Source organism: Solanum tuberosum, unplaced genomic scaffold (genome assembly GCF_000226075.1).
Source record: "Solanum tuberosum cultivar DM 1-3 516 R44 unplaced genomic scaffold, SolTub_3.0 scf00013, whole genome shotgun sequence".
Taxonomy (NCBI): Eukaryota; Viridiplantae; Streptophyta; class Magnoliopsida; order Solanales; family Solanaceae; genus Solanum; species Solanum tuberosum.
The window spans coordinates 1,154,114-1,173,250 of NW_006238940.1; positions in this window are offsets into that span (position 1 = coordinate 1,154,114).

A 19,137-nucleotide genomic window follows, 5' to 3' on the forward strand; every position below is an offset into this window, starting at 1 on the left:
TCTTCTAGTGTCAATGAAAAAGAAAAAGGCAAGAAAAGAAAGAGGGTTGTGGAAGATGTTAATGAAACATTTCTCAAGAGTATGGCGGAAGTTATGAAATTTTTTACTGAAAGCCAAGATAAAAGAATTGGTTCCTTGATCGAAAAGATTGGAAATCGTGACCACTCTGATATGCGTGGTCAAATTTATTCCATCATTGAATCTCCTACATTTGATTTGTACACCATAGAGCAACGTATCAAAGCTAAAAAGGTTATCTGTGAAGATGTCAAAAATATGGAAATCTTTTTACGTATGGGTGAGCTTGAGCGCCATACAATGATGTTCATGGTTGTGATTGGAGTGCCATTTTTTGATCCTCTAGTTATGTTCACTCTTTTGTGTATGACTAATGTAGGTCATGAGGATGCTAGAATCTTTTGTATATGTAAAATCTATTAAATAGATTAACTCTCATGTAAAAGTTAAATTTATTGTAAGTTTGTTGCTAGTTATCAATTTTTGTGCAGTTGCTTATGTTGCTTCCCTACAGTTTTCGTCTAATTTTTTCTATTATGGTAGACCAGTTTTTGGTCTTGTTTTTTCTGTTGCTTTGATGCAGAGCTTTTGTTTCAGTTTTGACAGGTGTTTTGGTGAATATTTTCTGGAATTTTACTTTCGCTTTAGTTGTTGTTTTAGTTGTAGTTTTGATTGGTTTGCTGTAGGGATTGCTGCAATTTTGGTCAAGTTTCTCGGTTAGTATGAAGATACAAGTTTCTATTAGTCTAGGCCTATTGTTTCTTTGCCAGATGAGCTAGTTTTTTATGTTGCTTTGATGCAAGACTTCTATTTCAGTTTTAATAAATCTTTTGGCTGTGTAGTGCAGTCTGTATCCATCAACCAAAGATTTACATGAAGCAAATAGATTTTAAGCTTCTATTTCCCAATTTGCAAAGCAACGTTTTGTGGACGATCTTTGCTAGAAGTACGGTTATATGGATCAATATTTTGAGCTGACAAGCAGACACAAAAGCCCAAGCCATACCTCACTTCTCTAGTTGAAAGCATTCTTGTTCGATGCATTGCCCACTTGATATATCCAAAGCTGTATGCTTTAACCAGCTTACCTTTCTCTTTGTCTATTACAAGACCTCTTAATGATTTAATCGTTAACCCGTTAAGAGTTATCATCTATTTATGTTATTCTATTTTAGGTCCGATTCGACGAGCTTTTGGATCATCATAAGGCATATTTTGCTTATATGATTTTGTACTCTTTGGTTTCAATTATTTTTATTATATATTGCTATAATCGTCTGCCTCCTAGACATAGTTGTAGTGTTTGCGTTCTTCCAATGCTTCCTGGTTTAACAATTTTGGCTATGGAAACTCTGTTTTTTGTTTCTTTTATTTTCCAAAGTTGAGATAAGACTTTATGGTGCACTTGATTTAATGCTTCCTAAACAAGCTCTAAAATATGGCGTGTTGTTCGTACTTGTCCTTAAAAGCAAGTTAACAATTATAAGGGAGTCACCTTCTTACTACAATTACTTTGACGCATCAAATTTATTTTAAGAATGTAACTTTCATATAATCTCATTTGGTTATGAGTTAACACAAATGCTTTTAACTAAAACTCTACCAAAAAAATATACAAAAAGCTAAATAAGAGGGTATTTTTGTAATCAAACCACTTATTTTTAGGATGTATGCAATGGCTATTATTTTTAGTACAACAAACCAAACAATCAATAAGAAATAATGCCAGGATAACTAATCTCAGCATAACTAATCTCAGCATAACTTATCCCAGCATAACTTATCCCAGCATAACTTGTATTCAAACCAAACGACCCCTAATAACTTTCTTTATATAATTCTAGTTACGTTTATAAATTTGTTTAACTATTTAAATTTAGAGTTTCAATAAATCATAATATCTATGAGTTTTATTCTTATAATAACTAACTAAATAAATGAGAAAAATGAAATTAAAAAACAATTTATTATTTGGCTAGTGCAACATTTTTTTACTCCTAACTTTAATATGGGTTCATCATGACATGTAATTAATATAAATAGATGTTGGGCAAAAGATTTTAGAGAAATACAAGTTATCATTTTTTTTTCATTTATTTAGTGAGTAATTGCCTTATTTATTAATTGACTAATCATGTAATATTTTTAGATTTTTGAAAATTAAGATAAAAAGAGAGATTTCATAATTAAGATAGTTAAGAGGATGGATTTTTTTTTTCAAGCTATTTGAATTGATATTTATTAAACTACTTTATTTTAATAAATTTTTGTTCTTTACGGAGAAATGAAAGTTTTGATTGATAAATATTTAAGCAATTAAATTTACAATAAAGAGTAGAAATAAGTGGAGTACAAAATTTTAAGACATTTAAATATTTTCAAAAAATAATAAAAATCAATAAGGGAGTAGTAATTGACACATTTTCTTAATAATAATAATAAATAAAAATATAATGAAAATTAAAAAAAATGAGAAATAAGATAAATAGATCATTGGCTAAAGAGAGGTGCTACAACACTTTTTCAATAAATAGATATAGACTTTCATTCTTTACGAAGAAAATGAAAGGATAAAAACTAACAGAGGGAGTAGTAATTGACACATTTTCTATATAGTCTTAATAAGTAGAAATATAGTGAAAATTATAAAAAGAAAAAAAAATTGAGCAAAAAGATAAACAGATCATTGACCAAAGAGAGGTGCTACAACACTTTTCTAATAGATAGATATAGACTTTAATTCTTTATGGAGAAAATGAAAGATTGGAGTGATAAATATTTAAGCCTAAAAATTTACAATAAAAAATAGAAATAAGTGCTAAATTTTGAGACATTAACTTTTTACAATAAATAATAGAAATGAACGGAGAAAGTAGTAATTGACACCCTTATACTATAATACATAATAATTTTATTGTAAAATTCTACATCTTCTTTAGAAACTCACAGTTTTCTATCTTTCTCAGCTTTCTTCTTCATTCCTAGAAGCATAAGAATATATTCTTATAAAATTGTTAAGTTACATAGTTTCAAAGACTAATTAAATTGATTCTAAAAAAAATAGTTTCACATTAATTAAAATAAAAATTATAATTTTAAAAATTAAAAGAAACATTCTTACTCTTAAATTCTTTGTGACTTTCTTGAAAGCAAACATATGATGTGATGATTAACATTTTCTTCCTCACACTTAATGTATGCTATGGTGAGGAAGAAGTGAAAGAATAACTTGAATGAAAATTTTCTTCTTACAAAATATGAATTTATATAGGCAAAAAGGAGGAATACCATAAGGTGTCATAAACTAACAATTTTTTTTTAAAAAAAGCTATGAATATTATTAAGAGTATAAGTTGAAGAGGTGTGAGTTATTAGTAGTTAAATTTTTTTTTATTAAAGATATTAAATTTATATTATAGTGGTAGATGAAAAGTTGAATAATTGAATGTAAAGATTTTTTGAGATATTAAAAATAAATAAATAATTAAATGACAAAAAGATGGTCAAAACAGGTGAAAAAAAGATAAATATGCATGGAGGCCACAGAAATGTGCCACATCACCTAGTCTATGTTTCTCCTTTATTATATATATAGATTTATTTTTCTAGACTTGAATTTATGGCCCTAGGTATATCAGGCCAAAACTGTTTGCTTTGGGTGCTTGGTGATAAAATTCATCTTGATGTAATGGAATGACGGATACCATTAGATAAAAATGAGGCATTACATTAAGATTGTGTCAAGACAATGATATTTCTCTGATATAATCTTGATTAATACTTGATATTGAAATATCTTATCGTTAAAAATCTTCTTATATTATGAAATATAAAAAAAATATATGACTATTTGAAGATAGTTATCAAATCCCAAATCTATATTTTGATGGGATCGACATACAATGCATTAACTTCTCTGAGCGAACAAGCTTTACATGATAGGTGATTTCAGATTAAAAAGATGAAATAGATTCATGTAATAAAGTCTTTTATAGAAAAATATCTTATTCATAAATATTATCTTTGTTATGTTGGTCTTTAACATTTCAATATTAATAATTAGTTATTTGCTTATTTTGGAGTTCAAAGAAGTTGCCCATCCCTTATCGTTAGTGGCTGATTTTTTCAATCATTGGTGTGCAATTTATTGTGAATTATACTCCTTTATTCAGTTACATTATCTTTGTGCAACAGTTTCTATTTTTGTTGGTGGCATTGCATGCCTAATTACTCCTATGGGTATCAATGATCATTAGGTTTAATTGCCTTTCGTCTAGTGACTCAACGTGGTCAGCCATGATAATTGCTTAGTCAATTAAAAATTTATTATTTTACTCTTTATTACTCTATTATACCTTGTAATTTATGCAATATTTACATCATTTATCTAGAGTTGGGAGCCAAAAGGATAACAAAATTGATCAAAATTTCTGAAAGGACAAACAATTTGAGGATAAAATCAAAAGAGCAACATTTAGGTTAAATCGTTAATGGCGTTAAAACAATTTGATGCTTTTGGAGAAGAAAATATAATGCTTTTTGGGACCCCACACGTCAAATTCAGACTTAACAATATATATTCACATACAAACAAGTCCATTATGAAAAAGGGCATTGAGACCAATAATGTCACGCCCCGAGCGTACACCATGAACGTGGTCGACACTCGAGAACCATCGTTGGTCCCCAATTGAACCATTGGCTTGGCTCAATACTCAGCGGAAGACTTACTCAACAAAAGCAAGAGTTTCAATAGTAATGATTAACTCAGAATCTCAATAATAGATGAACTCAGACATGTCTGGAAATACTCAACTTAACATAACTGATTCACTTTTAAAGTCTCAAAACATCATAAAGGAATGAAAGAAGACTCCAAAAATACTACTGTCCATAAAGCCTCTAAATACTATAATAGATGTCGGGACAAGACCCCCGACATCTTAACAAGATTGAAATGTAAATGTGGAACCCTCCGGAAGCAAGGAGGCTACCAAAGCTAGCTGGAATGCGTGTGGTATCAACGAAGCACATGTTGATGACCCTGAACACCTGTATCTGCATCATGAAATGATGCAAGCCAAATGTTGTTAGTACATTGAATGTACGAGCATGTAAGGGGAACACTGAACATAATGATATATAGTTGAACTGATAGAAAGGGAAAATATACTCACCTCAACTCAACTCAACTCAACATGAACTCAATGATAATAAGATGCAATATATAAATCTTTTAAAACAGTAGATAATAACTCAAAATGTATAAATATACAATAATAACTCTTTCTCTTATTTGGGAGATTTTCTAGCCGACAACCATCACTATGAGCTACATGATGATACAGCGTCTCGCCTACATTGTTATAACTGTCCTATACCTTGTCGGGGTATAGAACATCCTCAACTAAGTGGATCCACTAAGCTATGCTTAAAAACAATAAGGAATCATCTAAAAGTATGACCCTCTACCCATGTTGGCATACATGATTTATGAGGATTTTGAGTTGTGTGAACTCATCCCATATCGATGTTCAATATTACTCCCAATAATATATAACTCAAGCTTATATGTTTAAAACATAACTCCTTCTCAATTTGAGATAATTACTCAAAAGATTTCTTTTAAAATAGATAATTCTCAAAACTCCTCATAAACTCATTTAGAAATCAGTGTTTCTCTCATTTTAATGTAAAAGTACTACTCTTGGGAATACTTGGTTCACTTATACTCATTTTGAAATAGAAAAGTTAACTTTGCTCATTCTCATACTCATTTACTCAAGTCTTAAATCAAGTTATGAATAATTGTAAAAAAAAACTTCTCAAAAAGACTCTCTTGAACTTTCCTCTCAACTTTACCTCGATCTGAAATGTGAATTTAAGAGCTATTATTAGGATATAATATCTCTCAATGATTAAAGAAGGCTTAGATAGTTGGGAATAAGAAGCGAGCGAAGATACAAATTGAAAAGCATTGGCGCGGCGCAAAGAGGGATTTAATTTTTGGTTGCGAAAATAAATTCTAAGATAGAGGACTCTGTATCCTCGTCGCAACGCAGAGAGGGGTGATTATCTGGAGAGTGAAATTTTAAAACTCCTCCGCGACGCGGACCTGGGCATATAATTTTTCCCAATTTTTTCTTCCTCTCCCAAACTCGATTCAATTTATACCCACTAAAATTCTACGGTCAAAATTTATGAATTTTCATAAATCCAGAACGTTTCCAATGAAACCCACACAAAATCCATCAAGAATAACACTCATTCGCAAAACCCTCACCTCAAGAACTCAACAAAACTCCATCAATAAAGAATGAAGCTAAAACCTCAAGGACTCATCAAGAATCTCAATCAATCAACTTTAAAACGAATTCATGGATGAAGTTTTACATGATTGGCGTGAGGGAGAACAAACCCAACACTATGAAAGCTTACATACCTGGAAAGAACTAAGTTCTTGGCGATTTCCCCAAATTCCTTGTTGAATGCTTGGAACTTTCTCTTTTCTCCTCTTGAAACCTTTTCTCTCAAATCCTAAGCGTTTTAGAACTTATGAAAACTGGTCTCAATCAGTTCAGACCCCTATTTCGGTGATAAAACGTTTGGACCTAGTGGGGTAGGGAAAAGACCAAAATACCCCTTCTTAAAACTGATGAATTGCCTTAACTAAACAGGTTGTACTCAAACGGCCATAACTCCTTCATCGAAGCTTGGAATTTAGAAAATTTGGTGGGTTGGAAAGAGGACTCAAAGACCTTCGATTTGATACCTCATGGGCCACTTAACTTCTTATGTGCTGAAAGTTATGATTGTTTGAAGTTGACCCAAAACTAAAATTTGACTGAAGTTCAAGGTGTTACAACCAAGTCCTTACTGTTATGCACAAATGAATAAGAAACAAAAACACATGAATACTACTATTTTAACTCAAATTACTCCCTAAATTTAACCTTAACAGAAGGGACCACCATATACGAGACAAAATTCTCAAAAGATTACAAAAATCTAACTATTGCTATGCACGATTGAATACGATATGAAACCACATGAATACTACTATTTTAACTCAAATAAACAAATAATTTTCCCTAAATCTAACGTAACAGAAAAGGACCACCATATACAAGACAAAATTTTCAGAAGATTACAAAAATCAAAACTCATCCCAATGCACAAACCAATCAAACCTAAAATCACATGAATACTACTATTTCAACTCAAATAAATAAGTAATTTATTCTACAATCTAACATACCAGAATATTATACAAATGGCAAACCCCAATCATGATGCTTTGAAATCGTAAACATAATAAAATAAGAAAAATGATTTACTAACCTACGGTCACACATATCAATAGATGCTAACTACTTTGTAACCCTAGCCACGAAGAAAGATGGTATCTACTTTGAAACCCTAGCTGCGAAATGAAAATTGTTGTGAAATTGTTTCTTAAGGAAATGATGATATGAGGGGTAATAGAGTGAAATTAGGGCTTTAAGTCGTCTATGTGGAGGTAGGGTGTGTTTGATGTGCACATGTGGAGTCCATGTGGCATTTTAGTACACACATGGATGTTTCCGTTAAACAGAAGGGTAAGTGTGGTCCAATAGTTAGACGGAAAGGGAATTATTTAGCTAAAATATAGTTTAAGGGTATATTTAAGCTATTCCGAATAGTTTAAGGGTTGTTTTTACCCTTTTTCATTAATTTTATGATTTTAAATGTATCATGTAAAATACTAAAATTAAGATATTATAAAATTAAGAAAATATAATATTCCTTTTTAAATGAACTAAAAAAATTAAGACAAACAAATGAAAATAGAGGCATAATATATATAAACATAGTGTTGATGAATATAAATTAAATTGTTACATAAATTGCAAATAAATAAAATACATGACGATTTATTGGTCAACGAAATAAAACTAAAAAGTATAATATTTCAAGTTAAATTTTTAGTAGAAGTAGTTATCCAAGCCCGATGGACTAGTTAATCAACCCCAAGAGCTGGCAAGAGGTAGTAGATGTTCCATTAAAATTAATTGACCAATGTCACAACCCAGACCGCCGTGATTGGCACCCACACTAGTCCTTCGGTGGGAGAACCATTACTACAACCCGACGAAGCAAATTTCAAGACACTAAAACATTTAAAGATACGGAAGTAGTTTTAAATGACTAAATGAATACGGAGTTCCCATAAACTCTGAAGGTCTAAGAAACAACTATTGCGGAAATTCGACCCCTAAAACTGAAAGTCATTGTACCGAAACTTAGTTTTACCAAAAGTCTAAGCAAGGGGGTGCAACCCCGGAAACTAAACATACCAATATAAACATATAGTCTGAGTCCGAAGAGAATGTACTAAACAAAAGAAGGATCCATGGTAGCCTGAAAGAACGGGCTCACCCTTGAATCCGGTCGCGATCAATAATCTCCTAACTGAGGACTGTCAGTAGCCGCCTGAAGATGCCCGATACTCAACAAAGAAAGAGCAAGTGCAGTATCAGTACACGAAACTACGGTGTACTGGTAGGATCACACAACTACTCCCGTAAGCACAATATACACAAGCAATTACAACACAGTAAACAAACATATACATAATGCATAATTCAGTTATCATTTTAGGAGCAACACACAATTTCCCAATTTCAATAACAATTAGAGATGAACGCAATCATCACAAATGGTCCTCTCATGGAACCACCGCCCAAACTGTTAGTATATCGGAATGTGACACCCGATTCAATATACATGTGTCGAAACGTGACACCCAGTCCAAAATATGTGTCGAAAAGTGACACCCAATCCAATATATGTATCAGAACGTAACACCCGATCTAGTCAGCACAACCACAATCATAATCATTCCTATAATGAACAATGCTCATACTCATACAATCAAATAATAGGTTCATTGCATGTAATTGTTCCCATATAATCCTTTCAGTAGATAGATTGCATTTCCCATTCACATACATGCATCCATTCAATGAAGTAATTAACAAGCATACATTACACAACAGGAATCAAACCATCACCTACCTCGAAACCAAGCTTGAATTCACCTAAGACACTTGGGTCTTCCCTTTCCAAAGTCTTTCAGCTTGTTCTTGGTCTATAACAAGTAATTTATGTAAGGATCAATAAACAGGGTTTAATTTACCCGGATTATAACAAACTTATCAACTCAAGACCAAACCCATGGTCCTAATGTTCAACTAGGGATTTTTTCCACTATCAACTTCAGGCAAAAACCCTCCCCCAACGATAATTATCCAAGATTTCTAAGATCTAGGAATCAAAATACGGATTAGGGGAGTAATTAACTTACCTTTAGCACTAGAAATTGTGGAAAACTGTCAAAAATCTCCCTAGGTTGTCCCTCAGCTCTTAAGAACGAAGTTTTCCAGAAAATAACGAAATTGGAGTTTTTCCCCAGTTTATCTCGTGACTAACCCGCCACAGCGGACCCCATCTCGCCATAGCGGCCCTACCCTGGCGGGATAATCCCGCCCGATGGCTTGCACGGAGACAGAAGCTCAAAATTTGAGTTCCAAGCTCCCATTTCACAATACACCTTTAAACCGAGACGTTCTAAAACTACCCTTTCACACCAAGATCAATTTTGGGAGCTCTACTCGCTTGAATTCGATTTTGTAAAGTTGCACAAACTCCTTAACGTCTTGGCTATCCACTCATGTGATTAAATTCATAATTAGATCCCTCATTCATTACCAAATTTCTCTAGACCTCACCTGACTCAGATATCGTCCAAGTCTGGCCTAGGCTAGAAATTTCCAAGTTACTACTCAGAAGTTTTGTGGCCAAAATTCCTTCCCCATTGGCTTTTCCATAGCGACGGAAACCGGTCGTTACAATAGATATCAATTTACCCATCACTCATCCTCGAGTGACAAACTAGGTGAAAAAGGCTTAAGCAAGAGTAGAGTAGTACCTGAGTCATCAAATAACTAGAGATACTTGTCTCGCATGTCCTTCTCGATTTCCCAAGTAACTTTTTTAACAGGATAATGCTTCCATTGAACTTTCACAAGCTTTATCTCCTTGGTTATCATCTTTCGAACATGGCGATCCATAATTCCAACTGGTTCCTTCTCATACTGAAGGTCTTTGTCTAACAAATCTGAGTCTTATTTTATGATGTAATCGTCGTCCTCGTGATACTTCTTCAACATGGACACATGGAACACTAGATGGACTAAAGATAGGCTAGGCGGTAAAGCCATCATATAAGCCACTGGCCCTATACAGTCAAGAATCTCAAATGGCCCAATGTATTGAGGACTAATCTTGCGCTTCTTGCCGAATCTGATCACCCTTTTCTTGGGCGACACCTTTAGAAGAACTTGCTCACCAGCCTGGAATGTCATGTCCCTTACCATGCGGTCTGCATACTTTTTCTGTCTACTCTGGGCTACTAGAAGCTTAGCTTGGATACTCCTCACCTTATCTTGAGCAGCCTTCACCAAATCAACCCCCAAAGGTTTCACATTTCCAGCCTCAAACTACTATATGGGTGATCTACATCCCCTCCTATAAAGTGCCTCAAACGGTGCCATGTCAATACTGGAGTGGTAATTTTTATTATAGGAGAACTCACACAACGGTAGGAACTTATCCCACTACCCTTCAAAGTCAATCACACATGCCCTCAACATGTCCTCTAAAACTTGAATAGTTATCTCTAACTGTCCGTCCATCTGTGGGTGAAATGTTGTGCTAAAAGTAAGTTGAGTGCCCAAATCCTCATGCAATTTTCCCCAAAACTTGGATGTGAAATGCGTACCACAGTCTGAGATGATAGAAAGGGGAACCCCATGCAGCCTCACTATTTCTTTCACATAAACCTTAACCAACTGCTGAGCATTATAGTCTACTTTGACTGGAATGAAGTGAGTTGACATAGTCAGTTTGTCAACCACCACCCAAATATAGTCAAACTCTCCTAAGGTCTTGGGAAGACCAATCACAAAATCCATAGCTATCATTTCCCACTACCATTTCGAAATTGGCATTCGCTGAAGCAAACCTGCAAGCCTTTGGTGCTCACACTTTACCTGATGACAGTTTTGGCACTTAGCCACAAACTCAACTATGTCTTTCTTCATACCAAGCCACCAATAAAGTCGTTTAAAATCTCGATACATCTTGGTCACACCCGGATTAATGGAATACCGCGAACCATGGAATTCTGTCAACATCTTCTGAATCAAGTCATCCACTCAGGGAACACAAATTCTTCCCTTAAAACTAAGCACACACCCCGCATCAAGAACCACATCTTGTGCCTTACCAGACACTGTCTTTTTTCTGAGTTTATTCAAACTCTCATCCTTAAACTGCTTGGCCTTGATCTCCGCAATGAATGTGGGACTAATCTTAATGCTAGCTAACATCGTGCCTTCCTCTGAGATGTCCAACTGCATGAACTTAGACTCCAAGGTCTGAATCTCCTTGGCAAAATGTCGCTTGGAAACACCCAAGCAAGCTAGACTATCCATACTCACCGTCTTCTGGCTTAATGCGTCTACCACCACGTTAGCCTTACCCAGATGATACTGGATGGTAACTCATAATCCTTGAGTAACTCCATCCACCTTCGTTGTCTCAATTTTAGGTCCTTCTGAGTGAATACATATTGTAGACTACGATGGTCAATAAACACCTCACACTTGACACCATAAAGGTAATGTCGCTAGATCTTGAGGGCAAACACTACCACTGCCAACTCCAAGTCATGCGTCGGGTAATTTCTCTCATGAACCTTCAGTGTCGCGATGCATAAGCTATGACATTCTTATCCTGCATCAACACAACACCTAAACTCGAATGTGAAGCATCACAATAACCAATGAAATCTTTACCTTCCACCGGCAGTGCCAGAATAGGTGTTATGGTCAGAAGGGTCTTGAGATTTTGGAAGCTTTCCTCACACTTGCCAGTCCACTCGAAAGGCACCTCCTTCTTGGTCAGCCTTGTCAAATGCATGGCGATAGAAGCAATTTTTTTCACAAACCATCGATAGTAGCTGGCAAGCCCCACGAAACTCCTAACTTTACTCACAGAGCTAGGCCGGACCCAATTCTTGACTACTTCGATCTTTTGGGGATTTACCAATACCCTTTGATTTGAAACCACGTATCCCAAAAAGGCAACTGAAGTCGACCAGAACTCACACTTGGAAAATTTTGCATACAACTTCTGTTTCCCAAGGGCACACCCAAAATAATACGAAGATGGTCGGCATGCTCTTTCTTACTCTTCGAATAAACCAAGATGTCATCAATAAGGATGATAACAAATGAATCCACGAATGGTTTGAACACACCATTCATCAAACTCATGAAGACTGCAAGGGCATTGGTCAACCCAAACGACATCACTATGAACTCATAGTGTCCATAGCGGGTCCTGAATGTCGTTTTGGGTACATCATCAGGCCTAATCTTTAACTGATGGTAACCTGACCTTAGGTCAATCTTAGAGAAAACTGATGGTAACCTGACCTTAGATCAATCTTAGAGAAAACTGATGCACCCTGCAACTAGTCAAAAAGATCATCTATCCAACGCAATGGATACTTATTTCAAATGGTGACCCTATTCAACTGTCGATAGTCTATACACATTCTCATACTATCATCCTTCTTCTTAACAAACAATACAGGAGCACCCCATGGGGAAGCACTAGGACGGATGAACCTTTTATTAAGAAGCTCCGGGATTGAGCTTTAAGCTTTGTCAATTCTGTCGGAGCCATGCAATAAGGAGGAATGGAGATGGGGCTAGTGCCCGGCTCCAAGTTAATGCAGAAATATATATCCCTATCCGGAAGCATACCAGGAAAATCGGTAGGAAACACTTCCTTAAATTCAGATACTACAAGAATAGACTCAATAGAGGGAGACTCGGCATCCATATCCCGAATATGAGCCAAATATGCCAAACACCCCTGCCCCACTAGTTTCCTAGCTCGAACGAAAGATATAACCTTAGTTGGCTTAGGCTTGTGCACCCCTTTCTCACTCTAACTTTTCCCTACCCGGGATCTCTAGAGTCACAGACTTAGTATTACAGATAAGCACAACATAATAGGGGGACAACCAAGTCATGCCTAAGATTATATCAAAGTCAGTCATATCCAAAATAACCAAATCAGCCCAAGTCTGAAAACCCATAAACATGACAGGGCAAGAATGATAGACATGAGTGACTATGACAAACTCTCCAATTAGGGTAGAAACATGGATGGGGGAATCAAGCACATCACAAAGCACATCAAATCCCAGGGCAAACTGAACTGACACATATGAATAAGTAGAACCCGTATCAAACAAAACAGAAGTCATTTGGTCACTGACAAGAATAGTACTTATGATCACTGCATCAGACACCTCAGCCTCAGTCTTGCTAGGAAAGGCATAAAGCTGAGCCCTATCATATTGACGGGCAACCTCCTTGCCTGGCTACGCTGCTTCTCTACCTGCATTACCATTTCCCCGGCCTCCACGGTCTCGTTTATTTCCTCCTCGCCCACCTTGTAGACATCCTCTGCCATTACTATCGCTTCCCGCTGGTATCACTACTCTGGTCTATTGCTGCACGGGGTTAGACATGCGCGGATGGGGACAATCTCTCCTCATATGTCCAGGTTCTCCACAATTGTAACACACGTAATAACTTAACCAAGTAGGCATCCCTGCTATTGTAGTAATCGTATCATGACCCTCTTTGATATACACTCAATCTAGGAATCGTAGTAGAGATTCTAACCTCAATTGTCGTAACATAATTTTCATTTTACTAAGCAACCCATACATGTTATGACAACAATACTAAATGCATTTTCCAAAGTAATGGTGTTCATTATCTAGCCATCACTTACAAAACTTCTTGAATGTTGTCACCTTGGAAAAGTCTTCTGACTTCACCCCGTTCTACCTCCGTCACAAAATCAACCACTTCCTGAAAAGATTTTGCTGAAGCAGCCACCTATAAGCTTGAATCTGTAAATCTGACATTAATCCCTCCATAAAGCGACGAATTTGCTCTTTTAGACTGAAGCAAAGTAGAGTACCATATTTGGATAAAACATAAAATTTAGCGATATAGGCTGCAACAAATATATTATGTTGCTCTATATTCAGGAACTCATAGGCATCCTCACTCTCAGAACCATGGAAGACAGACGTCTTCAGCTTCAGAAACTTTGTCAATATCTCATGCTCAGTACATTCAACACAGGACCCAATAGGGGACGGAAGAATGAAAGAGATTAGATGCCAATTTTGATCACCAGATACCAATTGGAATCAAGCCATAACATGAAAGGAGAAGAAGACAGAGAGATTTCCTAAACTCCTGCAGCTTCTCGAAGAAAAGTACAGACGTCTCCGTACCGTTTTGCAAGACTCTACTAGACTCATTTTGGTACAATGAGATCAACGAACCTAGGGCTCTGATACCAACTTTGTCACGACCCAGACCGCCGTGATTGGTACCCACACTAACCCTCCGGTGGGAGAACCACTACTACAACCCTACTATGCAATTTTCAAGAGTCTAAAACATTTAAAGATCAGTACACGAAACCATGGTGTACTGGTAGGATCACGTGGCTACTCCCGTAAGGACAATATACACAAGCAATTACAACACAGTAAACACACATATACATAATGCATAATTCAGTTATCATTTTAGGATCAACGTACAATTTCCCAATTTCAATAACAATTAGATATGAACGCAATCATCACAAGTGGTCCTCTCATGGAACCCACGCCCAAACTGTTAGTTTGTCTGAATGTGACACCCGATCCAATATAGATGTGTCGGAACGTGACACCCGGTTCAAAATATGTGTCGGAACGTGACACCCGATCCAATATATGTGTCAAAATGTGACACCCGATCTAGTATATGTGTCGGAACGTGACACCCGATCCAGTCAGCACAATCACAATCACACTCATAATGAACAATGCTCATACTCATACAATCAAGTAATAGGTTCATGGCATGTAATTGTTCCCACATAATGGTTTCATTAGATAGATTGCATTTCTCATTCACATACATACATTCATACAACGAAGTAATTAATCAGCATACATCACCTACCTCGAAACCAAGCCTGAATACTCCGAAGACACTTGAACCTTCCCTTTCCGAAGTCTTTTAGCTTGTTCTTGGTCTATAACAAGTAATTAACGCAATGATCAACAAACAATGTATACTTAACCCGGATTATAACAAACTTATCAATCCAAGATCAAACCCATGATCCTAATGTTCTACTAGGGCTTTTCCCACCATTAACTTCAGGCCAAAATCCTCTCCCAACGATAATTACCAAAGATTCTAAGTTCTAGGAATTGAAATACGGATTAGGGGAGTAATTAACTTACCTTTAGCGCTAGAAATCATGGAAAATTGTCAAGAATCACACTGGGTTGTCCCTCAACTCTTAAGAATGAAGTTTAGCAGAAAATAACGAAATTAGAGTTCCCTGACTTAACTCGCGACTGGCCAACCACGACGGATCCCATCCCACCACAGCGGCCCCGCCCTGACGGGATAAATCTTGCCCCGACAGCTTGCAAGGAGACAGAATTTCGAAATTTGAGTTCCAAGCTCCCATTTCACAACACACCTTCAAATCGGGATGTTCTAAAGCTACCCTTTCACGTCATGATCAGTTTTGGGAGTTCTACTCGCTCGAATTCGATTTCGTACAGCCGTACAGGCTCCTTAATGTCTTGGCTATCTACTCGTGTGATCAAATTCATAATTAGAATCCCCCCCCCCCAATTCATTACCATATTTCTCTAGGCCTCACCTGACTCAAATTTTGTCCAAGTCTGGCCTAGGCTAGAAATTTCCAATTTACAACTCAAAAGTTTTCTGGACCAAATTCCTTCCCCATTGGCTTTTCCATAACGACGGAAACCGATCATTACAACCAAGCATTATCAGGAGATCATACATACCCCATAAAATTAATCAAACTCAGCACAAATTCTTAAAGAGAAAAGATATAATGTGACACCTGAAATTGTCCCGAATATTAAAAAATACATCTTAACTATGCGGGCATCCTATTACCCCACAAAAGTATTGAATACTCTTGTAAATGGTCCATTTAAACTCATTTTCTCCCTAGGTTTGTATTCACACAAATGACACGCGTGAATGTAATTTTTTTTCAAAAACAAATTAAAAAGTGCCACGTGTCATTTATTTCTCTAGTATTTAATTACTTCTTCTTTAAATACACCATCTTCTCCAATTTTTTCAAAAAGATCTGATGCTTGAAGGTTTAAACTCAAAAAAAAAAGTCTTCTCTCTTGAATAGAAATCAGCCCAAAAAGATAAAAACTTTTCTAACTTTTGTGAATTTTCAGTCGTCAAGGTTTAATTTCTTATTAATTTCCTTAAAATTTGAGAAATCAAGTTATCTTTTGAGGAAGACTATTCTTATAATGTCAAATACAAATCCAGAATCGTATTTGCAATGACGAGAATAATTCGATGTTGTTTGTGAATATGCGATGCAAATAGGAAGATTTACTTTCATTGCAAATTTGGTGGTCAAAGCAAAAAATTCTTGTGTCTTTTCTCATTTTTAAAAGCTTCTAGGATTTACTAAAATTTAGTTCCACGAGATGGGTGAGTATTAATTGGAGCATTATTTCATTCTGAAAAAGCGCTACAAATCAAATCTTAGCAAATCCCAATCCGCAGAACTTAACGAAGCTCAACTCTTAATAACAATGGCGTTAAAAATGGACGATTCCAAAAGGCGAAAGCTTACTTCAACAATCGGAGGTAAATCATCTCCCAAGAAACTGAAATCATCAATCGAAAAGGTTCTAAAGAAACCCCATAAATTGAAAGCAACGAGAGCGTCCTTTACAGACAAAGATGTGCCAATATTTCTGTTTTGGGTTTGCACTTTATTAATATTTAAATGAATTCATTAAAAGGGGAGGGGGTGTGTATCACATTCCTATTAGAATTCTTGGGTGAGCAAATGGGTCAAAATGGTCTCTTTACAAATGTATTTAATACTTTTGTGGGTAATATTTTGTGGGTAATAGGACATCTGCATAGTTAAGATGTCTTTTAAAAAAATTGGAATAACTTTAGGTGTCACTTTATGTCTTTTCTCATTCCTAAATTCCACGATTATAAAAAATATCTATATTTATTGATTTAAAATCTTGATTCTGTTGTACAAATAAAATGGTAGTAATTTTGGGAATGAAAATTAGAACGCTGGAATTAAACTAGAGTGCATGTGCCTGATTATATTGTTTCTAGTAAATATTATATTCTTAGTCGGTCAGATAATTAAAATGATTTAACTAGATATCTGCTCAATTTAATAGGTGCTCGAACACTCGAAATAATACACTTGAGTTCGTTCATTACATTTCATATATGTCTTCTAAAGCTATTTGCTTTCTTCACACATATAATAATGAATTATTAACGAATTAAATTTTTGATTCCTTTTGTGTTCAAATCAAAATATATTGTTTATTATCATATATATATATATTCAACCCAAAAAAGAGAACAATAAATTCAATATCGTTTGCTTACCTTATTAGGTAGGTTTCTATAATTTTTCTTCTTGACAACATAGGAATATGACACATCAGAATAAGTTTTTTTTTCATTGTAATTGATACTATATTTTTAATGACTATGAAAGCATCGTTATCTTCTCGTGGTATCGAAATCTTTTGGAACTTTAATTGTAGTACTAGATCTCGTTAGGAGCCATTGCAACTCGAGAGAGAAAAAAGATATCCCTTCATTTCTGCAAAGAATGATCTGAATGTTATAGCCATATATAAATGCAAAATATGTGACTAACTAAACAATCACTTAACTAATTAACTAACTAATTACTCTAGCTAACTATACTTTCTAAAATTATACTACATAATTAGCTAATGTACAACTAGAGGAGTAAAAAATGAGCCCAACTATAAGTAATCCGCCCAACCCGTTCAAAATTTTAAGGGTTGGGCTCAAGATAATTTAAAGGGAAAAATAAGCAAATACCCCATAAAAGTAAAATAATTACAAACATATACCCCTTTACATTCATACCCAAATTAAATAACTACAGTATATATCCCATTTACTAATTTCGCTTAATTGATACTAAATCAGTATCATATATACTATATTGGTATTATTAAGGCTGATAATTTCGTTGACTTGATACTAAATCAGTATATATATACTGTACTGGTATCATTAAGGTTTGTTGTCAAGAAATTACTCATTAGACAATGATACTATAAGAGTATATACAATGATACTATAAGAGTATATATATACTCTTATAGTATCATTGACTAATGAGTAATTTCTGAACAAGAAAAACATTAATGATACCACAACAATATACATATATACTCTTATAGTATCATTGAGTAATAAGTAATTTTTGAACAAGAAACCTTAATGATATCAATACAGTATATATATATACTAATTTAGTAGCAGTTAAACGAAATTATCAACCTTAATGATACCAATACAGTATATGATACCGATTTAGTATCACTTAAGCGAAAATGATCACCCTTAATGAATGGGGGTATGTACTGTAATTATTTATGAGAGAATGTGTATTTGAGGAATTACTTTGGATTTGGGTATAAACTTGTAATTATTTTAGATTTTATGGCCCATTTATGTATTTTCCCCTAATTTAAATTGGATTCAATCTCAACCCAATCAAGCCTTAACCCATTTTAAAAGAATCCTCAATTGAGCCTAATTTAGGGTGTGTTTGGTATGAAGGAAAATGTTTTCCAATTTTCTCATGTTTGGTTGGGTTAAATGTTTTGGAAACTGTTTTCCAAATCAACTCATTTTCTTCAAATTTAAGGAAAATGACTTCCCTTCAAAACTTAAGGAAAACATTTTCCAAAACTATCTTTCAACTTCAAATTACAATTTTCTTGTTGAAAAAATCAATTTAGTTTGTCCCTACCCTCAAATCAGCCCCCCCAACCCCCCCCCCCCTTCAAAAATAATAATTTAAAGCTTGTTTTTA